Raw genomic sequence first — 27198 nt, 5'->3', positions numbered from 1 at the left:
GGCAGCTCCATCAGGATGTGCAAAAGGTGTCGGCTGAGATGCTTGTCTCTGGCATTGGCTGCTGCTTGCCCAGGTAGTGAAGGTAATGCAGTGGTTTCAAGCCAGAAGCACAGAGGTGTTCTGTCTGGAATATTTATCTCTGGCAAAAAGAGACAGGGAAAAGAGTCTCTGCTGCTGCCTCTTTATTTACATTTTGCCAACCAATGATAGCTATGATGTTGCCCAAACATTACTATAATCCCCCATCTGAATCATTACACAGATTTTCTTTTCCTTGGAAACCTGTGGCTATCCCTTCACACATTGCAACTCATTCCTGTATATGTAGTATTTGGGAGTTCTGTCTGGGAGTTCTATCAAGCATTAGTGAAATATTTCACTGCTCCCACAGAAAAACAGTGACTTCTATTTAGGACACTCCGTGTGCAACTTTCAAAATTAAATTCTTACTTTCACTTTTGTATGTATAACTACCATGATTTACTGCAAAGGCTCACAATTTTGTTCTATGTTGGAATGAAAGCAAGACTTGCAATTAAAGCATGTTTACAAGCACAGTTTTATTCTAGATCATAATGGCTGTCCAGTTTAGTTATTCCTGTACATTCTGTCCTACTGATCTCTTATTAAGCATTCAAATCATACCCACTCCTGGCAAGAAGACAAGAGCATAAACGGGATCAGAAAGCAAATTCCTTCTCTCCCCTGTGTCATGTTTGCCCAGGCTGGAGCTGAATTAGGCAGAGAACCATTCTGTGTTATGCCAAAACAGGTTGCTGCCACCTACATGTACATTGCAAATTATCACTTACTTGCCAGTTCCTGTTGGCCAGTTCTTTGCCAACCTCTCTCCCAAAGAGTGCTTCTCTGACAATACCAAATAGAAAGTACATCTCTGAAAATTGGCTATACATACATACAGGTCCCCTCTTGCATTTGAAAAGCCAGCTGTTCTACACATGTGAAGGCAAAGATTGGATGTAGTAGACAGCTAACGTCAAGCTATCACAGCAGCAAGACCTTTAGGTGGCTATAGCATCATTAATGTCTGCACTAACATGTATGATGGAGAAAGATAGATGTAACGTGGGCAAGAAACAAGCTGCATTGCAATATGGGAATGGAGACTGAGGACTGCTGCAATTGCACACCATGCTTCAGAATTCAGTTGAGTATCTGGAACATCTATGACCAAAGACATTTCGATCTAGATAGATGCAGTACACAGATCAACTTTTTACTTCACTCTGTGGAAGGAGCCTCTGTGAGAGTCTTTGTGAGTCTTTGTCCGAACAGCAGTTTTAAGGTGAAATATTTCAGTCCCCTTGAAAACTGGATGTTGTTTTCCTACTGTAAAGTAGCCCTGGTGTTGTCAGGTTTGACAATTTTATTCTGATGGTTGGTGCATTTTTAAAGTCCCAACTACAGTAATTTTGTCTCATTTGAGAATTTGGATTCCATATTAAAAAGAACTCATAGATTTTTGTTTTTCTGGCTGCGGAATATGTACATGTATGCATGTATGTGACCCTTATGAGATCTAATTGGACCAGTAAAGAAGACTAATAAGAGTTGTATCTACTAAAGTGTATCATGGTTTTTGAATGTTCAGATCTGAACAGTCTGATATTCATCTTTGTATAGCCAATTAGTCCAAAATTTGTAGCTCTTAAATCCAGTAAGTAGGGAAGAAATATTCTTTTGTACTGGTTCCCCATGGAAAGAAAGTGAGAAATATTATGGTGATACCTAACATAGAAGCCATATTGCTACATTACCTAATCAGTCACACACAGGAAAGAACCTCAAAGGTTACACCAACTGCAACGGAAATGTGAATGAATGAAAGAATAAGCAAAGCCTCCTGCAGCCTTCTGAGATTTTCTGCTACTTGTGAAAACCCATGTGGATTTAACAGCTGGACATGCTGTTAAGCTTGATTATGCTATGTTCAACATATAATGAAAGAGGGGTATTGAACAGAGCAATGAGAAACTTACACTTTGACACGACTTGTGTGCCAAAATGATCACCCTTCAGCTGTGAAAATTGCCTTTGTTTTCATCAACATTTTCATTCAACAAAGCAAAAAGACTGACATAAAGACAAAAAAAAAAAGCCACCATGTTTAACTTTTCCTCAGAAGAATGGAAAAAATTGATTATTATTATTATTATTATTATTATTATTATTATTATTATTATTATTATTATTATTATTATTATTATTATTATTATTATTATTATTATTATTATTTTCTTTAAAGTAGTTGATTTTTTATTTTTATTTTTATTTCTATATGTAAATGAATCTGGTCTTGGATGCTCAGGGTCACATGCTGAAAGGACCTGGCTGTCCCTGGTCCAGCTGCTTCTCATAGTCCTTCAAGTCATCCACTTGAAGAGCAGGTTCAAACTCAAGCCTTTTTCACTCAAAGAGGTAACGATATTATGACACCCCAGCTACACATGTGGCTACACAAAAGCTTTCAAGAGAGAACATTCCCTGACCTGTCATCCCATCTAAAAGAAACAAGGAGGTCAGATTCTCTATCAGCAGTAGATTCAACCTGGAAATTTCCAGCACAAGGACTTGTTCTGAGGCTCTGCAAGTCAGGCTCAGCACCTACAAACTCAGTGCATTGCCCAGGTGGACAGGTGCTCTCCAGTGCCATTCTGCATCTGTTGCCAGGAGTCACCACTCCCTGCTCCACCATGCCCCTGCAAAATCTTTTGCTCTTCCCTGCTGCAAGTGAAGTAGCAGGGGGAAGAGTCCCTGGACTGGAAGGTTTGTTGTTTTCAAGCCCAGAAAACATCTTTCTGATCTGTCAACAATGGAGAATCAGTAAGTGTGTCCCTTCTACCAGGTTTATGTCACTGTCCCTGACCTTTTTTTGTAATAGAAGACTATATATTATGGGGCAAAAAGGCTGAGGCAATTGCAACAAATATATAGGTACATACTAAGATTTTCTTTATCTTTTACACCTGGATATCCATAAAAGGTATCTGCTCTATGGAGAACAATATTAACTTGAAATGACTAGAAAGCTTCACTGCTGGGTCCTGCATTCCCTTTTGAGGGTGTTCTCCCCAGTGCAGCTGAATGTCCTTGAATTCACAAACTGCAAAGTGATATACACTGTCGTCGGCAAAAAAGTATGTGTGGGCCATGGTTATCACTGCAGGACACATGACTTGCACCGAGATGAAGACAGTCTTTTCTACTTCCCAGTCTGAGAGGACAGCATTGCCCTCGACCCCCTTTTTTTTTTTAGTATCATTCTTTCATTGGTTTCTTCTTCTGTGCAACTGCATTAACCCAAAGCATATCAGAATTTCATTCTCTCACTATTTTCAACACAACATTATTTCAAAACAAAACAAACATTATTTAACTCAGATCAATTGACTTCAGGTGGTCTAACGGATGCCATACTATTGCATATGCTCTTTCATGAGAAAATGCATATTAGAAAAGTACATGGCATATTTTGGCTCCTGTTAGGATGCTTTAGACGAGTTTTCTTGTAAGGAATCTAAGGAAGGAGAAAATATAAACTGACAGTTTTGTGATACTGGTACAATTCCCTTGAAGAATGTTTCTTGGACATTACAAAAAGCCTGAAAACTGCTTCCTTGCCAACAGAAGTGACAGCTTTCGAGAAGAATTAAGAATTAAGCAGTTATCCTTCTCTTTTCATTGTTATATAACTATTAACAAAGACATTAAAACAAACTACAAGATGCTGTCATTCACAAGTGTTTACACAATGTTCCTCAGTGTCTAATTTCACTTTTACAGAACTCAGTGTTGAGCTCTTAATTACAACCATGTGACTTCCAAGACACGATTTAGCAAAAATCACTACCGCTAACAAGAACAGAATACAAAGTAGTAGAGATTATGCAATTGAGTGTGTGTGGATGGATTGACACTCCTGTTTATATCATAGGTATTCCCCCACTTTAAAAAACAAGTTTATCATCAGATGTTATTAATTGAAAAAAAAAAAAAAAAAGAAAAAAAAAAGGCCCAGAGTTTTCTTGTAAACTTCATGAAAATCTAACAAACCCCCAAAAGCCTAGACCAGATTAAAAAAATCACAGATTTCACACCACTAGTAATTTTTTAAGTACTGCAAGCTCAAAGGACTATCTGCATTTTGAAAACTAAATATCAGTGCTAAGTATAACCTTACTTTATCTCTGTCTCTCCTTTTCTTCTGAAAAGCCAATAAACAGTTACAATTCTAGATTTCATAGTATATATTTTATATTATGGGCACTGGAAATAGACTAAGAAATATTCCCGCCACCACATCAATTCTTAGCATTGAAATGAACCTTTCAATAATGAAAACGAACAAACAAACAAACAAACAAAAAACAACAAACACAACAACTTTGAGATATCTCTTCACTTCTTCTATTCTTTTTGCTAGAAATGGTTATCTTTTGGCAACAGCCTCCGTGATGTAGGTAAATGACACCTTCAGCTCTATACTGAATTAAACTGGTTCATGCAGATTCTTACTTTCACAAAGTTTAGTTCCTCTTCATGGTCACTAAAAATGACCATTTTATGGACGTGTCTGCATGAAGGTATTTATGCAAATCAGGGTGAAGAAAATGACTGCCAGATCAAGCCATTTTAAAGAAATTTGAGATGTGAAACTGGAATTAAGTTTTCATTTTCTTTCTATACTTTTATTAGACATTATGCATTTATACATTTATACAATGTTTATATATTTGGGATGAATAAATACCAATTAAATTAAGGGAAGGTTAAAAAAAATCAATTATTTCCGAGTCTCCCTCACAAAATAAGATTATCAGACCTCTGTGAATATCTGGAGGGCTGGGCAGAAAAGACTCCAAAGACGTCACAGTGTGCCAGACTTAAAACAGTGTCTGACTGTCATTTTTGAGAACCGCTCCCCACCAAGTTAAGCTGTGAGCTACAGAAGATGTAGTAGGTCCACACTCAGGTGAAAGATTATACAAATGATCAGACACAAACTGAGGTGTTTTAAATATCAATTTTCTAGCTTTGTGGTTTCTCCAAAATACTCTTCTCTTCACAACACCAGATTAGGAGACCAGATGGCCAGATGACCTGTAAGATAAAATCGATCTTGTTTTTCTGAGTTCTTGAAGTGTGAATTGTCTGCCTTGTCCCTACTTCATTGTACATGATTATTTATTTATTTCAGACTATAGCTAGACTGGCTGCAAGCTATGATTAATCCACCTGCAAATAGCTTAAATGCACACAACAGAATCTTCACTTTGGAATATTAACGTGTAGCACAAATTTTCACAGTTCGGTTTGAGAAATGGGACTTACTTTCCTTGTAACAACATAATTTGTTACTATAATCATGGAAAATTATCAATTAGTCTAAACTGTTGGCAAGTCATAATGTTGTCTGTACCTACAAACATCAAGTTATGTTACTTTAAATAACAAAATCTAAATTCCATGTTGCTGCTCTCAAAAGGAAACAAGGCCAGACTTTTAAAACACTTACCTTCATTACAAGGATCCCACTGAAACCAGTCTGCTAGGAAGCAGGATCAAGCCTCAAGAAAATTGCTGACACTATCCATGAATTTCACTGTAGTTCAGTGTGACTGAGATGATCGAAACCCTCATACCCAGTCAAACATGTTTCTTTCAAAACTTTTTTGCACTTAGCTTTGTGCTGTTGGGTCACAGCTTCCAAATGCCAACATTATCACAGAATCACAGAATTTCTAGGTTGGAAGAGACCTCAAGATCATCGAGTCCAACCTCTGACCTAACGCTAGCAGTCCCCACTAAACCATATACCTAAGCTCTACATCTAAACATCTTTTGAAGACTTCCAGGGATGGTGACTCCACCACTTCCCTGGGCAGCCTGTTCCAATGCCTCACAACCCTTTCAGTGAAGAAGTTCTTCCTAACATCTAACCTAAAACTCCCCTGGCTCAACTTAAGCCCATTCCCCCTCGTCCTGTCACCAGGCATGTGGGAGAACAAACCAACTCCCACCTCGCTACAGCCTCCCTTGAGGTACCTATAGAGAGCGATAAGGTCACCCCTGAGCCTCCTCTTCTCCAGGCTGAACAAGCCCAGCTCCCTCAGCCGCTCCTCGTAGGACTTGTTCTCCAGGCCCCTCACCAGCTTCGTCGCCCTTCTCTGCACCCGCTCAAGCACCTCCATGTCCTTCTTGTAGCGAGGGGCCCAAAACTGAACACAGTACTCGAGGTGCGGCCTCACCAGAGCCGAGTACAGGGGGACGATCACCTCCCTAGCCCTGCTGGTCACACTGTTCCTGATACAAGCCAGGATGCCGTTGGCCTTCTTGGCCACCTGAGCACACTGCTGGCTCATATTCAGCCGACTATCCACCATCACTCCCAGGTCCTTCTCTGCCTGCTCTGGCAGCTCTCCAACCATTCCTCTCCCAGCCTGTAGCTCTGCTTGGGGTTATTGCGCCCCAGGTGCAGGACCTGGCACTTGGCCTTGTTAAACTTCATGCAGTTGACCTCAGCCCATCGGTGCAGCCTATCCAGATCCTCCTGCAGAGCTTTCCTACCCTCAAGCAGATCGACACATGCGCATAGCTTGGTGTCATCTGCAAACTTACTGAGGGTGCACTCAATGCCCTCGTCCAGATCATTGATGAAGATATTAAAGAGGACCGGCCCCAGCACCGAGCCCTGGGGGACGCCACTAGTGACTGGCCTCCAACTGGACTTGACTCCATTCACCACGACTCTTTGGGCCCGGCTATCCAGCCAGTTTCTAACCCAACGAAGCGTGCGCCAGTCCAAGCCAAGAGCAGCCAGTTTCTTGAGGAGAATGCTGTGGGAGACGGTGTCAAAAGCCTTGCTGAAGTCAAGGTAGACCACATCCACAGCCTTTCCCTCATCCACCCAGCGCGTCACTTTGTCATAGAAGGAGATCAGGTTCGTCAAGCAGGACCTGCCTTTCATAAACCCATGCTGACTGGGCCTGATCACCTGCTTGCCCTGCAAGTGCTGCGTGATGACTCTCAGGGCGATCTGCTCCATGAGCTTCCCTGGCACTGAGGTCAAACTGACAGGCCTGTAATTTCCTGGGTCAGTCCTCCGGCCCTTCTTGTAGATGGGCGTCACATTTGCTAGCCGCCAGTCAACTGGTACCTCCCCCGATAGCCAGGACTGTTGATAAATGATGGATAGTGGCTTGGCCAGCTCCTCTGCCAGTTCTCTCAGTACCCTTGGGTGGATCCCATCCGGCCCCATCGGCTTGTGCACATCTAAGTGCCGTACGAGGTCACCAACAAGTTCTTCATGGATAGTGAGGGCCACATCCTGCTCCCCATCCCCTTCCACCAGCTCAGGGTACTGAGTATCCAGAGAACAACCGGTATTGCCGCTAAAGACTGAGGCAAAGCCTTATGCTCCTACCAGGAATCCCCTTCACTACGCTGTTAACAGAGGAAGGCTGTAAAGTGTGTGTATGTGTTTTTCTTAACATAGAAAAAAAATCAAATTTATCACCATTTACATAATACAGTGTTTTAGACTTTACCAAACGAGTGTGGGCAAATCTTACTTGAAAGAACTGGAACTTTGAATCACTTAGCAAGAGGGCTTGTATATGAAAGGTAATTGTGTGCCTATGAAGACAGCTTGAAAGCCCATTCATTGGTCAACGTACTTTGAAAATGTGCTTGCGGTACATTACTTATGGTTAACTTCCATTTTGCATGTCTGAATGGTATTTTAGGAACTGTATAGTATAGAACCAAAAAACACTAAATGAACAAAGTAGTGTGTATATAGCAAAACAAGAAGAAAAAAGAAATTAAACCTTATTTCTGGGGCCTGCAGAATGCTGAACACAGACTGTAATGAAAGAAGAAAAGCTAATAGAGAAATAAATTTCCTAATGAAGCAAGAATATGTTGTTATTCCTAATAAGGAGTTCTTTATGAAATGTCTTTTCTTCTTTCTACCTTTTAAAATCTTTTTTTTTTTTTTTTTTTTTAATTTAATATTTGTGACTACAAAAAAAGGTATGAGTGGGAGGTTGTGTGGTATGGGGTTATGTTCTTTTGTTTGTCTGTCTTTAAGATTTGCAGAAGAAATCCACTCATTTCATAGGGTTTGGGAATTTAGCACAATTTGGACTCTCATTTGCTTTCACCTTTGTGTACTATCTTTGTGACATTCGCCCAGAAATTTGAAGCAGGTTTGAAAAACTGAAGTGGAACAGGGAGAAAAGACATTTCATGTTATTTAGCACTTTCCTGCATGGTGAATCAGGTATCAATTCCTTTGCTTTGAGCATCGTTACATATTACTGCTGAATGTTCCCACTCCCAGGAAAAAGTGATATTTCTTCCCCACAAAGAAGCTTCAGTGAAAGTCTGTGTCTCAGATCTTCTTCCCTTTCATTTACTTACACATCCATAGATGGGAGAAGTAGCAGAGAGGGACATCAGTTACAAACCTCATGATAACTTCAATTTTTATACCTTAAAGGACAGTCAATATAATAAAGAATTATTACTGTTCAGGAACCACCTCAGATTAGCCTAAAGACTGCAAATAATTGTATCTTAGTAGTTATTGTATGGAGAACTGATATATCCCCTGAAGAAATATGATGCATCTTTCCAGACAAATACTCTTTCATACAACATACACTTTACTTGATACTTTAATTGTTATTTTTATGGTGTTTATAAAGCTTTAAAGCTCATAGCACAACAAATACAATTAATGGTATTGCAGGTGCATGTAAGTATTGGAAAAGATAAATTAAAATTGCACAGTAAACCGAAATTAATGGGACAGAAGCTAAATGTCTGGAAGCAAAGAGGTATAGTTACATTAGAAAACTATCCACTCAAATGTTGGAGCAAATAGCCCTCTTGATGAAGCCTTATTGCTTCCCTGGCATCATACAATGCTGTACTTACATAAATATATAAAATCCCTACTTCTCCAAAGATCAGTGGGTGAGCTGAGGCTGGGCCAGTTGCAGTTACTTGGTTTTGCATAGGTAGGAACCTGAACCAGAAGAAAGAGAACCTTTCAGAACTGCAGAAGGGATTAAGTTTTTTGTTTTGTTTTGTTTTTCTTTTTTTTTTCTTCTTTTTTTTTTCTTTTTTTTTTTTTTTTAATCTGTATATGGGTTTCTGAGAAAGGATCTGCTAAATCCCATATGTCCTCAGGGATAGATAAAATATTCCCTTTTTTCTATCCTCCCCTTTCATTCAATCAAATTTTGTTTTATCTGCTGCTTGAGTTTAAATTCCCTTCTGAAAGGGAATGCATTCAGACAGGCTGTATGTGACCAAGCAAGCCTTGCTTCCTCTGCTTACTACAACTGAGGGTGACTGTACTGCTGTTACGCTCCTCTTCCTCTGCCAATAAAAAGGCAGCACCTTCCTCACCTCACCTGGGTGAAGTGAATGTCCTCTGAAAAAAGGTAATGCCAGTCAGTGCCCAACAGCAGAGGAGAGCACTGTTGCTAAGCTCAAGTAGAAAGGGAACTTGTTTTTCTTAGTAACAGCCTTCGCCTTACCTGGACATGCCTTAGTTTGGCCTGAGGGAATAACTCCTAAGAAACAGGAAATTCAAATAACAGCAACTTCCTCAACGAACAAGACACCCGGGGAGACTCAAACAGCAAAGAGCCTGCAGCATTATTTTTGCCCTTAGCTAAAAGGAAAATCATATAGAGACCTAAGTTTTATTTTCCTTGTCCATTCTTGTTTGAAAAATGTTGGTGAACTTATGAGACCAGAGTTAAACATGGGGTCTTAGTGAGTAAGAGGAAAACAAAAACAAAACAGTAAAACAAAACAGTAAATCCATTAGCCTGAAGCAATATTATTCTGAACTGTGATCTATACTTGCCCTACAGGAAAACAGAAAGCCAGAGATTTTCCTCTTGTTTAATGACCTTGCTTGGCATCTTGTAACTTTGAAAAACAACAAGGAAAGCAAATTCATCAAGAAAATAACAGATATGTCCAGCAAAGCTGGATGAACTGTCAGACTTAAAAGCGTTCTCTAGATCCATTTTTCTCTTCTGCATTTATTCCATTTAGTGACTCCCTCACTGCAGCTGTAAACTCTATTGCCAGGAAATTCAGGAGCTGAGGACTCCCCAGAGATTGTATAAATGAGGAATGCAGAGGATACATGGGGTACATCAATACCTTGTCATATCCCACAAGCTTGTTTATACCTGTTAAGTCTATTCTGATATGATAATGTGATAAAACATAGTGAATAATCTACACCTGTTTACAGATGTGAGGGCAGGTGACTGAGTACTTTCCAGAAGCACTGCCTTCAGTTAATTTATTCATCTTTTATCACTGTCAGATCTTTCTTTGATCTATACAGGCTTAAAATACACGAGTAGAGAAAATACGGTAATTTGGATATGAAATACATGTACATGTATCTCCCTTGAGTGATCTATGTAACAAGTTGCACCCTTAAAACATCTTCTTTCCTATAGATTATTTCTGCAGAAATATTTTTCATACTTCTTTGTAAAAAGAATACTAGTAGAAGAATTCAGATTATTTAGAGATAGAATAAAGAAACTAGGGCTAAGAAAGCATTTTTCTGGAATACTTTTGACCTTTGTCATTGAATCTTTATTCTTAAAAATACTTTCCTTCCATGTATTTCAAACTTTGCATATAGAAAATCCATTTCATACAACACTTGACATGTTCTTATCTCTTCTCTCAAAGCTCAGTCACTTTTTCAAAAAATGCTGTTATTCCTCTTATCAGCTGCTACACTTCCTGACACTTTGCAAGCAGTGGTATTTTTCTAACAAAATGTTCAAAGTAGCTTGCCTGTAAATGGCAAGGGAGCCTATCAGCTGAGAAAGGCTCCCTAGCTGAGATCTTTCATGTGAAATTGTACTGCCTGAGAGGTTCTGGTGGCTTAAAGGAGGTAACCCATCTCTGGTGTTCCCCTAAGCACCTGCTTACCTGCCCTTTGTGGATGCACACAGTTCCTTAATCAATTGTTTTACCAGAACCTGCTTGGTACGTGCTTGGTACCTCTATGGTACCATTGACATGGAAGCACTAGTAACCAATGCAGAGAAGATGGAAAAATGTCATTGTCACGATTGAGCTTGCAATTTACAGGTAATAATCCAAAGCTGATTGCAAAGGAGCTAACAAAGCATACTAGGTTATTTACTGGAAGCATTCTAAATTCATTCTGTACATTTTGCCACACTTTTTTTTGCCACACAAGATTCACTGAAAGTATATGAACAATTTTACTCACATAGTTTGCATTAGAAACTTGCTCAAGATTTTAGTTTGTTCTCATTTCTGAGAACTTTATTTTGAAATGTCAGAACTGTGGGGAGTACAGAAGGTCAGTTTCTCAACTAACACCATGAACCTGTTATTCAGATTTCCACTCATTTTTGGCAAAGAGGAGAAAAGATCTATCCTTGGTGGCAGACAATGAAGACTAACATGGGTCCTACATATACTGCTCTTCTCTTGATGATCTGACAGACTCTTAAGAGGACACAAAAAAGTCTATGCTCTGGCTCTGAACAATGACAAAGACTGTCACTGATATAATAGACAGAAAAATGCTTTAAATATTTGAACTATCTGTTAAAAAGGAATATAATTCCTTTTATTTTGTGACCATCAATAAAGAAATTCAAAATCACTGAATCACAGAATTGTAGGGGTTGGAGGGGACCTTGAAAGATCATTGGGTCCAACTCCCCTGCCAAAGCAGGTTCCCTAGAGCAAATTGCACAGGTAGACGTGCAGATTGGTCTTGAATATCTCCCGAGAAGAAGACTCCACAACCTCCCTGGGCAGCCTGTTCCAGCTCCCTGTCACCCTCACCGCGAAGAAGTTCTTTTCCATGTTGGCACAGAACTTCCTATGCTCCATTTTGTGGCCTTTACCCCTTGTTCTGTCCCCGCAAACCACTGAAAAGAGGTTGGCCATATCCCTCTGTCTCCCACACCTCAGGTATTTATTGACAAGACAAGATCCCCTTTCAGTCTTCTTTTCTCAAGGCTGAACAGGTCTCTCAGCTTCTCCTCATAGAGGAGATGCTCCAGGCCCTGTATCATCTTAGTCAGCAACTTCAGATAGGGTTGCCTGAATAATGGATTTGCAAATGTATTCAAACAAACCAATGAATTAATTAACGAAATATATTTAAAAATATTACATAGATATATTTATGAATTTGAATGAATGCCATGCTGGGTTACTCTGTGGCAAGGATAAAAAGAGCAGCAACATTTCAGGACTAGCAAAGTATATTGAGTTATCCTAGAAACCCATTTTGCTTCTCATTAGAATTGTTTCTTTTTTCCTTTGTATATCCATTTTGAAACAATAACAGTTGTTTTGAAATGAAAAATCAAAACGTTTAGATTTACTGATTTTTTTTCTGCCTTATCTGGACAAACCTAATCTGGCAATTTCCAATAAAACAAAAACGGAAGATGATAACTCAAAAGAACTTTAGTTTGTTTTGGAAGCAATAAATAGAAGCATCTCTGAGCAAATGACTGAAACAAGTCAGCAAATGCCTTATTAAAAATATTAAAAACTTCATGAACTGTTATGCTTCTAATACCTATAACAGAACAGTTACAGAAAATCACATTCCCACTTGGATTCTACTTTGATAGCTATTTTAAGAACATGGAAAAATATCCAACCGACACAATAATCTAAACAAGCTTGGGTCAAGATTTATCTTAGTTAAGAAGGAAATTAGGAAATGAATAAACCCCTAATTACTATGTTTAAAAGGAGATAGGGTAACATATCAAACCTCTGTGAATGCGACAAAACAAGGCTTCTCAGCAATCAGGTGCTTTCAGGAATATTACCACATCTCTTTTCTCTCCTTTTTTTTTTTTTTTTTTTTTTTTTTTTTTTTTTTTTTAAATTGTTATTGATAGCAAAACTTCAATAGGTTTCAGTGTGGGGCAAAACCTCAGTAGGCTTCAGTGTGGACAGGAGGACTGTCAAAGCTAGAACAAAAGGTATCTGTATCATCTTTCAGGTTTGTCTTGCAACAGACATTCAGTGATAACATACAACTAACTCCACCACTCATTTCTCATTCTCATTTGATTTCTGAAAGAGAAGAAATAAAGAAAATGAAGGCCTTCCCTGGAGACTTGACCTGTCATTTGGTAGTCATGAGGAATGGCTGACATGAATTGCAGAATTTATTAAAGAAATACTAACACAGTATCAGACAGAAAAAACATCTATATATGGCTATACTGCAGCAACTAAGACTGAAGTATCCTGCAGTGAAGTAGCAGAAGCTGACAGAGGCTAATTTGAAAATTTTCTCTCCAAAATGTTATCTAGGTAAGACTGAGAATACCATGGAGGATGCTTTAAGTGAAGCAGGAATCAGAGTCCTCATCTCAAGGGGACATTTGAAATAAAAAAGGATTGAAACAAATGCAAAATAAACAAAAGACGATAATTTTTCAGACAGTGAACAATTTGTCTACACAGCTTTTATCAGACTAGTTTTGAGATAAATTATTTACCAACACCACAAATTTTATTGTGTGGAGAGCGCAAACATTTCATTTACCTTTTAGACTAAAAGAGATTTGGAAGGCGAATTCAATAAAACCCATTGGGAAAAGAAAGTGAAAATCTCCTGATGAAAAGCTGCAAGCAATGTTTCTGAGATGAAGGTGGCCTGGAATATCACTTGCTTTAAAAAAAAAAAATTTAGCTGTAATAACTAGGGACTTTGCTGTTATAAAGCAAAATTTAGATATATTTGCTTCTGTATGAGTATTGTGACATATATATTGGACATTACAGTTCCATACACAGGAAAATATACTGCTTGAATTGAAATTGAATTAGGAATTTTTACACAGATAAGAAACTGATGTACATGTATTACTGAGAGTGAGCTGACAGTCCATGATGTTTCATTCTATGTTAGATTTACACTGGAAATACACTTTTTCTTTTCACCATCAAGTCATCAAGCATACAAATGCACACAAACATCTGTATTTAATTTTTCATTCATGCTTATCCAATAAGCAGTGACAAGTAGAGTCCCATAAAATTTGAGAATAGTCTTATTCATTCTGATTTATTATTCCTAAACCATCTGTTGTGGTAGAAAAGCATATCTTCATGTTCTCCGTAGCAGTAAGGCCTTTTCAGGAAGGTAAACTAACATCACTCTTAGAACTGATATATTTGCAGTCAGCTGTCTGTCTTTTCCTTTACTTTGCCTTTCTCCAAATTTCAAACATTACTATTGCAAATAGTGGTTTCTTTATGCAAACAAATAAATAAATAATTTACAATGATGTGTTGGCTTATAGTGTTTACTACTATTGTGTGCTAATCCACATAAAACCATGGAATCACAGAATTGCAGAGTTGTTGAGGTTGGATGGGATTTCTGCAGGATCAGGATTCCTGATGTTCAGAGGGAACCTCTCTTGTTCTGTTTTATGCCCATTGCCTATTGTCCTGGCACTGGGTACCACTGGAAAGAGCCTGGCTCCATCCTCTTTGCAACCTTTCTTCAGGTACTTTTAGACATTCTTAAGATGCTCTCTAAGCCTTCTCTTCTCCAAACTGAATGTAGTCTCAGCTCTCCCAGCCTTTCCTTATAGGAGAGGTATGCTGGTCCCTTAATTGTGACCCTTCATTGGACTCTGTCCAGTAGCTCCACATATCTCTTGTACTGGGGAACCCAGAAGCAGACACAGTACTCCAGGTGTTGCTTCACCAGTACTTTTTTTCTGGGCAAGTTTATCATTTTATTAATATCTAATCTTGATTTAACCTCAAGTAATTAAAGTATAATTTGGATTTCAGGAATAATACAAATACGTATATTTTAATAATATAATAATTGTACGTAATATAATAATACATATATATATATATGTATATAATATAATAATACAAATATATATATTTTAGAGTAGTGGAAAATCTATATATTACTCATGTGTCTACTATTTTGTTACTGCAAAAAGAAGAAAAAATATTTTTAAAATTTATACCACTAGATTTCCAGCTAATCCAATAAAGAATACTTTTCACCTTAATTTGTTCAATTTTTTTATCCATTAAAACTGTGGTAAGAGAATCTATTGTTTTGTTTTTACGTGTCTTATGTTTTACTGCTGTTATTTACATTTATACACATGTCCTGAGTACCTTTTTAATTTATTCCTGTTTATATTTTCCCTCCTTTATGTTTTAGCTATGATTAAGGAAAGCGTGACACTTTATGAATATACCTCTCTTACAATTTTATTGTGTTATTCTTTCTAATTCTGCATCAAAATAATTATAACTACATGAAAATTGTTTGCATGCTGGCTCTTGTTACCTGTGTTTGGAGCATACAATAGGTCTAGGCAATTTCTGTTCTATTTCTAACATGTGCTTAGAAGTATAATAACATTTTACTATAAAATAGTTTTCTATATACTTAATAAAAGCCATTGTGCTTTTGAATGCCTGAGCCTTCATAAGCAGATCTTGCATGCTCAATTAGAGAAAGCTATTTGTAGCATTTCTATTGACTGCAAAAAAGACAATAACAGCAAGTTCCATAAAGAAACACAGAATATTCATGCCCATTTTGTACCTGAGAACCATTTGATGGAAATATTTTAAGCTGTTATAGAAACTAGTCTTTCAGACATCTGCTGCTCTTAGCATGACATCTCCAAGCTGCCTTTCGAAGAAAAGCTCCAATATGGTACTGAACATCATCTGACTCTCCACAGTTGAAGTTCCCAGTTGAATTTCATTGTGCACAAATTATTCTATTTTCAAACACCTAAATGCACCTGTTAGGTTAAGCACTGGGAAATTCTCCAGCCACAGTGGTCCAAAACGCCTCTCCGTCCCCACAGTGAATCTTTTAAGTCCTATTGCCTTAGCTTGTTCACTGCTGGGCATTTCCCTGTTCTTGCATTATTTTTCAGATTATTTATGAATAATTGCCTTCCTAGCAAGACCTTTTGAAGCCACAAATCAAGGGATGGAAGCTACTTCTAATTCTTGCTGCACTCACGCACCCTCATGAGGCTTTAGGTTAGTGGGGTATAATCTGAGACAATGCTCCCATTTCCAGCAGGTTCTACAGAAATAGCAGGACCAGAAAAAAAATGCCTTTACACCAACCTAGGCAGGTGAAGCATCTCTTGCATGGATACTAGCTGTCTCAGGACATTTCTTTTAGCATGGAGCAGCCTATGGTTTTCTGGGAGATTCAGCAGAGTTCTTTCACAACATGCCAGGTGCCACAGCTCTCTGCAGGGGACTGGTACCCCCATTTTCAGGCTCTTCACACAGCTGGATGACTGACCTGTACCCAACAGTGAGGATTGAAGGGCAGAGATTGTAAAGGCCCTGGCATGTACCAGTTGTACAGTTGAAGCACAGCTGCAACACAGCTGTACTCCTCACTCTGCCTATTTCCAGTCCTGTGTCCTGCATTTCCTACCTCCTCACCCCTTGGCCTGTTCTCCCTTGCAAAGCTGCCCAACAGTTGCTGCTTCCTGAGGGGGGTGGGAGTACTCAGTCACTCCCAAGACTAAAGCTGAGCTGGTTTACTCTCCCTATGGACAGGAAACATGAGTCAATGGAAAGTGATTTATTTATTGCACAGCAAAGGGACACTAAACAATGCTGAATAGATAGAATTCAATGAATCTCAATGAAGTAGACTACCTTCAACTCCCTTGTGCCTTTTTGTGAACACATTTCTTCCCAACTTCATTTATATATGAGATCAGTTATTTAAAAATAAATTTAGTTGTGAGAAGTAGCCCCTGAAAGACTCAAGCTTACAGTGAGAGGAAGAATAACTGGTCTCTTTTTACTGAAGGTATGTATTTCCTAAAGCCACAAATAGTTTACTGGGACCAGTTTCACTTTGAATTTACCTTGTTCACTTTGTGGACAAAATTAGAGAATTTGTCTCTAAATACAATCTGGGCAATATAATATTATCAATCAAACCTTATATTCTGACAATTTTCACAAAAGTAAAGTAACTTAAGATTTCAATAGAGGTTTTCAGGGAAAGACCACTAGGGAATATTTCTGTGAAATCTTTTCTGTCCCAGATGTTGCAGGTTAACATCCATGTGTGGTTACACTGGAATTCAAGTTGAAGGACAAATACAAGATTTGCGTCATTTGTATTATCAGCCTATTGCACTTCCTTTTCATGCACGACAACTGTATTTTTTCCCATACCATGTGCTTAGTAATTTTGGAGCTCTTGATGCAGGTCTGGTCAGCTTTATCAGTGCTAGTGTCTAATGAAACATTCTGCTTTCTGCATGCTATTGGCTTGTGTAATTGACCGCTTGATGCCATCTTCCAATTTCTGATGGATTGCTATGTCATTTTTTTATTTAATATATATATATATACCTTTTTGCATTGCTACATTGTCATTTTGAAAAAGTATTTTCACATTCATCTCAGGGGCATAAGTGTTAGTGTGTTTTTGCTGTAGTCCGTGACGCCTGGTAGTTCCGCAATATATGATCTCCAAAAGATTTAAATTTTCTTGTTCATGTCACCACCATTGATAGAAACTTCAGATTTATTTTGCTTATGTTAAATTCTGTTGAACACTATTGGACTGGCATTCTATACTGCTTAGATTTCTTCCAATACTTTTAACAGAGTCAAATACATAATGAAAGTTTTCAGAGTGGCTGAGGCTGTCTGGCTACACTACCATATAGACTCATTAAGGTTGGAAAAGACCTCAAAGATCATCCTTTCCAACCATCCCCCTACCACCGCTATCACCCACTAAACCATGTCCTTAAGTATGATGTTCCACCTTTCCCCCAGGCATGATGACTCCACCACCTCTATAGGCAACCTATTCTAATGCCTAACCACTCTTCCTGAGAAGAAATGTCTCCTTATTTCCAAACTGAGCCTTCCCTGGTGCAACCTGAAGCCATTCCCTGTAGTCCTGTCCCTGGTTATCTGTGAGAAGGAGCCAACCCCTAGCTTCCCACAACTTCCTTTCAGGTAGCTGTAGAGAGCAATAAGGTCAACCCTGAGCTTCCTGTTCTCCAGACTAAACAACCCCAGTTCTCTCAGCCACTCCTCATAAGACTTGTGCTCCAGGCCCTTCACCAGCTTTGTAGCCCTTCTCTGGACATGCCCCAGGGCCTCGATGTCCGTCTTGTAGTGAGGGGCACAAAACTGAACACAGTACTCGAGGTACTCACCAGAGCAGAGTACAGGCTGCACCTCCCTGGTCCTGCTGGCTACACTATTCCTGATACAAGCCAGGATGCTGTTGGCCTTCTTGGCTGCCTGGGCACACTGCCAGCTCATGTTCAAGTGAGCATTAACCAACACCCCCAGATCCTTTTCCTCTGCACAGCATATGTTCCCTTTTCTAACTTAGTTTCTCTGTTCTTAATCAAAATCATTGTAAAATACTCTGTTTCAGTGCAGTTTATCATTTTTTGTTGTTGTTGCAACATCGTGTGTTTTTCAAATGGCAAGCATGGCAGATAGTGATAGTACAAGAGGGAAGTTTTATACTAAAAGAGAAGAGACTTATGTTAAATATTAGGAGGAAATTCTTTACTGTGAGGATGGTGAGGCACTGGAACAGGTTACCCAGAGAAGCTGTGGATGCCCCATCCTTGGAAATGTTCAAGGCCAGGCTGGAAGGGGCTTTGGGCATTTGGGCAACCTGTTCTAGAGTGGGGGGTGGGGGCTGGAATTAGATGATCCTTGAGGTCCCTTCCAAACCAAAACCACACCAAACCAAACCTAACCTAACCAAACCAAACCAAACCAAACCAAACCAAACCAAACCAAACCAAACCAAACCAAACCAAACCAAACCATTCTATCATTCTATGATCTGTGATCTGTTATCATGGTTTTGGAGCTTCTGCTCCTCATTTGTACCAGGTTGCTATACTACTTCACTATTCTTAATTTTAGTATTTCTAGCTATCATTTTATTTCCTTTGTAGATAAATCTGGTATAAAGCACAATTTTGCTTTTCTCTTCTCTTCTGTTTTCTAAGCTACTGTCAGTTCACTGGAAGTACTGAAACACTTTTGACACATGAGGTACATCTTCCACCTACATTGTCTTTAGCTGTCATCTCAGTGCTTTTTAGATTACATAGTCTCTCACAAGAGCAGGACATATAATGTATTGTGTTGAGACTATCTTACATTCTTGATAGGAAGAGCCATCAATGTTGTAAAATAGGGAATTATTTTGGTCCTGGTAATCTGGGGGGCAACGCCTCATCTTCAGCTGATGGTTCCTGAATCTGAATAGCAGACATCTTAGTCACCTGGATGTTTTCAGCAGTGGCTTTTTCATGTTGCTTCTGAAGCTCATGATCAAGACTCACTGAGGTACAAAGCAGATTTACCTTGCGATGATCTCATTCCAAAGAGCACAGCTAGTAGCTTCTTTTCTGTATGTTCATACTCTTCCACTGAGTTTTTTTACACACTTTTTATCAATTACACTAAACTATTGCCTTTCTGATACTAGATCTCCCAGGATAAATCAAGCAGTATGTTCTCAATTGCTAGGAAGACATAGCAGCTTCCTTATTAGGTGCTATTCTCCAGCTTTGGATCTTTTTGGAAAGAGCAGCTAGTTGCCAAGAATGTGATGTCGTAAAACCAAACCAAAACAAAACATTTTCTTCATTGAAACAAAACTATCAGGATTTTCTTTTTCATGAACAAAGAAGTGAATATAATAGTCTCAGATTAATCAACACGAACAAGATTAGGATAGTAGTATGATACTAATATGTTCTAATAACCAGGTTATAGACATAGTTTTACAAATTTTCCTGTTAGGGCTCTTGCATTTCATATTGTATTCATCTGCCTCAAAATGACCTCTGTGTCAACTGCAATAAAGTCTAAGTCATGTCCCCTTTTGTTTCTTGAGGTTTTAAAACTATTCTTGCTTTCCCCTGTAAACAGGTCTTGTAACAAACACAAAGTCAGATTGTTCCAGTCCATTTCTGCCCCTCAGCACTGCCAGTACTGAATTACAGATGTCTTCCTAATCCCACTGTGATTTAACTGTTGTTGATTTAACAACACAGTGGCAAATTTGGCTGTTGTACAACTGACAGCCTTTTCATGCATTATGTGCACATTGAGAGTTGTAAAATCTGTTAAAGCGATACTCCAGACAGTCTTCTTAGCATTACAAGGATTTAGTTCTCAGTCACGCTAATATTGATGCTCTTCTTGGTGGAACCCACTTCTTTGGAATGTAAAATCTGTATGCATCTTATCCCCTATAGTCTACAAACCTGCTACTTGTCTTTGTGCTTATTGTGTTGTTTTCATGATGAATTCTTTGGACCATTCATGGTGCCTATAATTTTAATTCTTTTTCTAACTCACTTCCCATATTTCTTTGGATACACTATTTTTGTGAACTGCAATTGTGAACACTGTTATTCTGACTAGCCTAATATGATGGGCACAGTTCACCTACAGGCATTTCTGTAGGGGAGGACTGTCTGTTCTTCTCAGCTTCTTCTCCAGTAAACTTAAGTAATGTGTGTAATTATCTGTTATTGTGCGGTGTCAGAGACAGGATATTGGGCTAGAAGTACCTGTACTCTGACCCATTGCAGTCACACTAATATTCTTAATAAAAGTAAGATTTCTTTGACATCAAACTAACAAAGCATTTTCCTTTTCTTTGCAAAAATGATCTACATAAACTTCCTAACAAATGGATAAAAATGGAATTATTTTTTTTTCACATGTGCAGATGTGAAGATTATGTAGCCAAAAAAGGGTGCAGGTTAGTAACCTTTGTAATGTATTTTTGCTTTCTTAGGGAATATGCTACCACAGTTAACAATGCTATTAACATAGCCTATAAGAATGGCAGAACAGGATCAAATAAAACACTTATTTCAGATGGCACTTCTCCCCCTATTCTGCATAAAAGCATCTATATCTTCGTATATAATATCAACCATTTTCCTGATGCCTACATTTAGGCCACATTGTCCTGCAGTAGTCTGCAGCTGAGGAAATTCTATAAAGAAAAAAAATATATATATAATCAATATCCAAGCTCAAGCCACTACCAGTTGCTTGAGACATAAAAGTTATGAGAGACAGCTATTTAATGCAATAGTGTTTCTTTCACAGAAAGTAAAGAACACTATTCTTTGTTTGCAGCAAAAGTAATAATTAGTCTTAGGTAACTGTGGTTTTGTTCATAGCTCCATACCCACTGCAGTAAACAGTTAATTGAAAACTTTCATTGTCAGCTCTTCTGCCTATCAATGCACTGTCAGGACCTGGCTAGTTAAATAAATCACCTTGCAGTAAGGAATGACAGTCTTCTATGTCTTACTCTGCCTTTGCCTTGATTCAGGTCATTGCCATGCAAATTTGTTTTCTGGACTGGATCAGCATAGGAATACAGGTCTAGATGGAGTTGTGGTTAGACACAGCAGAATTCAGTGACAACAGAACTGCTTGGCAACTGCAAAGTAAGGATGAAATCATTCTTGATTTTCTGAACACCTCTTCTGTGGATATGACATTTTTATGAGTTCTTTAGATAGAGTTATTCCAATTCTCAGCTTTGGAATATGACTTTCACTATTTTTGAATGACTTGATAAAAAGACATAGGTAAGAAAATGAAAGTATTGAAAGTGAGATGGAAAAGGAAGCAGCCATTAGTAAGGGATAATCAAAGTCAATGGTGTAAAGGATTCAATACTGCCAGGCTTAATAATAACATCATCTTGTGTGTCAAATAACAGCCGAAAACATTTCAACAGCCCCTTCTTTGAATACCTTAAGCCACTTTTATACATTTTATTGCACCACCATCCAATATATATTACCATCTGCCTTTCTCAGATTGTGCATTCAGATGCAGTGCACTCTCCCCTGCAAGATGCTAAGAAATATTTATTTCCTTTACTGGCCACCAGTGGCGGTAGTTGGCTCTGGGAACTTCCATCTCCAAGGATAAACCTCCACTGCCACATTTAACTCCAGCAACCACGATGTCTGTCATCCTCCTGTGACTCACCCACATGCGTGGAGGTAGGAGAAGAAAACAAACAGATAATCAATCCCCTTGACCCCTTTCATACTGAGTTACCTTTGAAGGTAATAATCAGAAAACAGATAATGTACATGTCCTTAAAAGTAACATTCTTTGGGAAATTTTTAGGGAACAAAATACCACAAGTATGAGGTTTCTTTTTCAGTTTTTAGAGTTTTGGTAACCATGTGTTGTTCATTGATTTGCCTGCTTGTTGATGTATCAAGAGTAATACATTTGGGTTTCTGGAGTCAGCCTTCAATGTAGGGATGAGTCATGATGCTGCCTATAGCTTTATACCAGCAGCAAAGTGAAACATTTCCTGTTGAGCTGATATTCCTTTCTTCTTCCTGAATCAGTTTCTTACAATATTATTCTATAAGTAGGGTCACAGAACCGACCTGTTCTGGAAAGTGCCTTTGGGGCTTTCTAGTTCAACCCCACATGCAGGTCAGGCAGTGTTTTTATCAGCTGCTTCTTTCATGGCACTGCCATGCCAAGAGGGAAAATTGGCTGACATGGATACCCTGGGTCCCATTTCTCTGCATTTTCTCCAGAGAGTGTTACACTGCAACATCTGTTCCAGGGTGTGGGGAGGAAACTGAGCCAAGCGTACTGCCACTCCAGTCCTGTTCTTGGCCTAGGAACAGGAGATGGGAGGCTGGACGGGACTTCACTGACAGGAGTGAAGGTTTAAGAGAAAGGAAAGATTCCAGTGACTGAAATCCAAAAGACCAAATAAAAAGCAAACAAGAAGAAAAAAATGTTTCTATATTTCTATCTACACACAGATTCAGTATGTCTTTTTTTTTTTTTTTTTTGACACGTGCATTTCATGTATGTGATCCAGATCTTCTGTGTTGACCAATCTATAACTGAAACACGACACCTTACTTTATGTACCCACTGAGAACAGCCAGTCTTGTCCTGATCCTACCTTATTTGTAAATAGTGGCAACTTCAGCTTTGACCCAAGCTGTACATGACATCTCCTGCTGCCAGGGATCCCAAGAATCCAGGAAGAGGGATCCCCCTGTCGCACGCTTAGTGTGACCTGAAAGAAGACATTCTGATATCAAGAGCATCTCTCTGAAAAAGTGTTGATAGTCACAACTGTCTGTTTTAGGTGCTGTTGTCCTCCAGATTAGTGAAAGAGACACAGAAAGGAAATAGATCTTGAGGTTATGAAGTTTGTTTGTTTTTTGTTTTTTTCTTCTTTATTTCTTTTCTATGATGTCATATTCTGTCATAACTAAATTACTTGCAATTAATTAAAGTTAAAAAATTCTTCAGACAAAATATTTCAGAATTAAAGTTTATTCTCCATGTGAATGATTTATGTTTTATCTATGTTTAGAACACCTCTTAATTAAAGCAATTTTCCATTAGTAGCTAAACAAACTTGTTAGGTAAACAAGGAAAACTGGCCTGGATGCATTTATTGCAAATATGCAGATGAAAGATCAAACCCACGCTGCTTCCCCCGGTCCTCCACCAATATATTTCAGATGTATATTTATATCAACTTTTTTTTTTTTTTTTTTTTATAATAGATCAAGAAGTAATAGTGCTCTGCCTTTCTGCGTGGTTTGGTGACCACCTAAGAGCTAAACAATGAGAAGAATATGGAGCTGTATAATAACATTGTTGAGTAGCTTGATACTGTAAACAGGTTTCATATAACAAATTTATAAAATCCAAAAGCTTCCCACTAGCTATTTCTTCCTTTTCCATTTTCAAACCAAAGACAATTTGGCTATGAAAAACAGCAGATGTAATTGCTTGTGTCCTGCTGGTGATATCTAGCTGTCCAGAGACATGTGTAATGGTCATCAGTGGCTGTTCAAATTGCAGGAATCACCTTTTGGAATGTGCTGGCCACAGTTATTTACAGGAAAGAGGTAAATCTATGTCAGGATTGTGGAAAGAAATCAGTTGTCTTCATTCAGCAGCAACACCAATAACCCCTTGCAACTCCCACTGCATGAAAACAACGCTACAGAAGTCTTGAAACTTGACCTGGGTTCACTAACCTTGAGCATGACTGAGTCAACTTGGAGATGACTCCTAGCCAAACATTAGGAAACTCATACAGGCACTGATGGCCTCAGATCAAAGTCACAAGGAAACGGAGCTGTTTCTACTGTTCATTTACATCTAAAACTCAAGAGGATGAAACTTACATGAAATGAAATAGACCAAATATTTTAATTAACCCCTCTGGGAAATGCTGCACAACTTCACACATCTCTGCAAGTAAAAACAGAGAATATGAATAAGTGATGTGTCCAAGCTATCAAGCTGAGAAAACAACGTGAACTGCCCATTCCCTCCAAGGATATTCAGCTTAGGTAGCTCAATTCTATTTATACTACTGTGTATGAGAGCCTACAGATATCTGCATACACAAACCTGATTGTGACAGCAGTATTTACACATCCTGTAAGTACCTTTACTGAACACATCCTATATGATTGAGTACAGTTCTGCCTGTGTCTGTGTGGTACTATTTGAAGACAACATACATTTATAAAATTCTATATTAACAGCTAAAATATTTAGTATACTTGCTGTTCTACATCAAGATCTTAAATGAAACTTTACCATTTTATGGATATCACAGGCTGTCTGCATAATCTGAAAGTGCAAGGAGAAGATAGCCTTAGTCAGTAGTACAGCAGGGGCTCCCAAGGTACCATGCCTAGGTAGAAAGGGTATGCAGAGATTTCATAGGACTTTCAGCATTCAGGAGCAGAGGGCAGGCATTTGAAAGGGACAATGTAATTCTTATGTGTTTTCACTGGAGTTATAGTGATGGTAGATGCACTTTGGTCTGAGATGAAGCAGTGGGAATTCATTAAGTAGTCTGCTCCACAGAGACTCACGTTACTCCTTTTCTAACTGCATGGCTAATGTCCACTCACAGATTCTCCCAAAAAGTGTGAATTGATGGAGAGGATTAGCACAGCAGAAGACCATTTTGAAGTCCTTAGAGTTTCAGCCCCGGTTGTCATTCACAGTAGATACAACCCTTCCCACTATCATACCAGTTAGTTAGCAATTTGTTAAAAGATTCTGATACCTGCCCAGTACTTTCTATCTTCAAGTTAGGACACAGCCATGTGATTCTTCGGCCAAGAAAAAAAAATAAAATAAAAATAAATAAATAAATAAAAGATCCGTTTAAATTCAAAAGGCTTGAAAGCTTTGAAACATTTTATTTTTCAAAAGATGCAATTTTGGGAAGGTGTGGCCCCTGCAAGTGGATATTCTTGCATTCTAATAATCTCCACACTATAATTCCCAAAGGACTATCCAACCATTTCATTTGTATCTTCTGTCTTTTTGGGCCATCTATATTGTTCTCCTAAATGCTACGTTAAGTAGGAAAATAAAAAGTTTTCATAATGTATTCCTAACAATGCAACTCAGAAAATGACTAACAGTAAGTTACAGTAAAATAGCAGCACATTCTTCTTTTGTTAAACCATGGATTTCTCAGGAGAAGAAAGAATGGGAAAAGAAAAAAAAAAAAAAAAAAAAAAGATGTTAAGTTATCCTCATAATAAATACATGGGTTGAGATGTCATAAACTGTTCTCTTTGTGAAGGGAAGTATACTGCAACTTTTTTGTCCTGACCGTATAACTTCAACCATTCTTCATATATTTATAGCAAAAAAGATGAATCCTTTAGTTGTTTTACAGGTTTTGCTTCACGTGTTTCTGATTAAAATGTAGCATTTTGCATGGGAACAGCTTGAAAAATACCAGAAAATGCAGAGCTGCACTGCATGCACAGCCCTGAAAAGTTCAAACAATATGCAGTAACAAGTAAAAAATGGATGCCAAAGAGATCTTGTGGAGCAAAAATGAACTAGTTCTCTATGATCTGGATCACGTGTTATTAAATCAGGAGACCAGGGAATGAAATAGGTCACAGGGGGTTGACTTGGATGCAGCCCCTGCTATGTGCTTGTTCTGTGTCAGGTACACCAGAGCAGAGGTGTCTAGGTTTTACTTGACACCTCTGCTGAACTCAGCGTGTCACCACCGGTCAGCATCAGAGCCCAGACATAATAGAAGAATACAGGCTCACCAAAACACACTATACTTTATTTATACAGCCCTTTCTTAATACAGCTAGACCTTTATATGTGTTGCTTTTACATCACTTTCAGCAGAGATTCAAATTTTCCCACTCAGAACTTGACAATGCTGGCATATTTCAAGTATGTTCTCCTAAAAACTTATCATGTAGTGCTTTCTAATGCATCTCAGATTTGGCCTGGCCAGGGAAACTGAAGGATTATCTGTTATTACCAGCTTTTCTCATTCTAGTAGTAATGGCACTGCCCCATAAATATTAACCTCCCATGTGAGGTTAGTAATCCATAATCTGTATAACACGGATGTGAAGAAAACTTCTTATGTTGATCCAGTCACATTATTGCAGAGGCCTAAAATCTGATTGCAAAAAGGCTAGAAACTGGCCTCAACAGAACTTAGTGGAGTTCATGGACAAAGGTGTTTCTCTTTGGATTTGTGGATGATGGAGAATTTTAAAGCAAGTTTATGCTAAACCAGATAATCATTTTAGGAACTTCATTGTTATTCAGATGTTGAATTTCAGAGATAACTGCTCACGTTTCAGTATGTAAAGATTAGCTCCTGTTCATAATGAATACATCAATATTACTATTGACCTCAGTGGAGGTAGGAGTTGGGTTTTAAAGTAGGAAACTGTGACCTCAGTTTGCTTTTCTTTTCAGTGAAAAGAAATCACTTGCTGACCTAAACTGAATCTCAGAAATAAGGTTATAAACATTTCACAGCTGGACTCTGAGTTAAGGAGGAGTTGACTGCCTTAAATATGGAAGCAGAATAGAAATGAAAATGGAAAACAAATAAATCAAAGAATCATAGGATAATAGAATATTCCGAGTTGGAAGGGAAACATGAAAATCATCGGGTCCAACTCCTGGGTCGCCAAAAGACTACCCCAAAAATGATGTCAATCACCTGGAGAAGTC

General features: G+C 38.4%; 1 protein-coding gene across 4 annotated transcripts in view; it reads right to left on the bottom strand.

The window, feature by feature from the left end:
- LINGO2 (leucine rich repeat and Ig domain containing 2) overlaps positions 1–27198 on the bottom strand; it is a 558918-nt gene that overhangs the window by 301243 nt on the left and 230477 nt on the right. Inside the window, exon 1 of one of the 4 annotated variants that reach the window (XM_032206180.1) lies at positions 23105–23125. The exons of the other annotated variants lie outside the window; for them this stretch is intronic. The gene's annotated coding sequence lies outside the window, so the exon portion shown is untranslated. Of the gene's footprint in view, positions 1–23104; positions 23126–27198 lie in introns of those variants that run through there. 4 annotated transcript variants of the gene reach the window in all.

The sequence above is a fragment of the Aythya fuligula genome, chromosome Z (assembly GCF_009819795.1).
Source record: "Aythya fuligula isolate bAytFul2 chromosome Z, bAytFul2.pri, whole genome shotgun sequence".
Classification (NCBI taxonomy): Eukaryota; Metazoa; Chordata; class Aves; order Anseriformes; family Anatidae; genus Aythya; species Aythya fuligula.
Note: the sequence above shows the minus strand (reverse complement) of the source record. Positions and strands in the feature narration are given on the sequence as shown.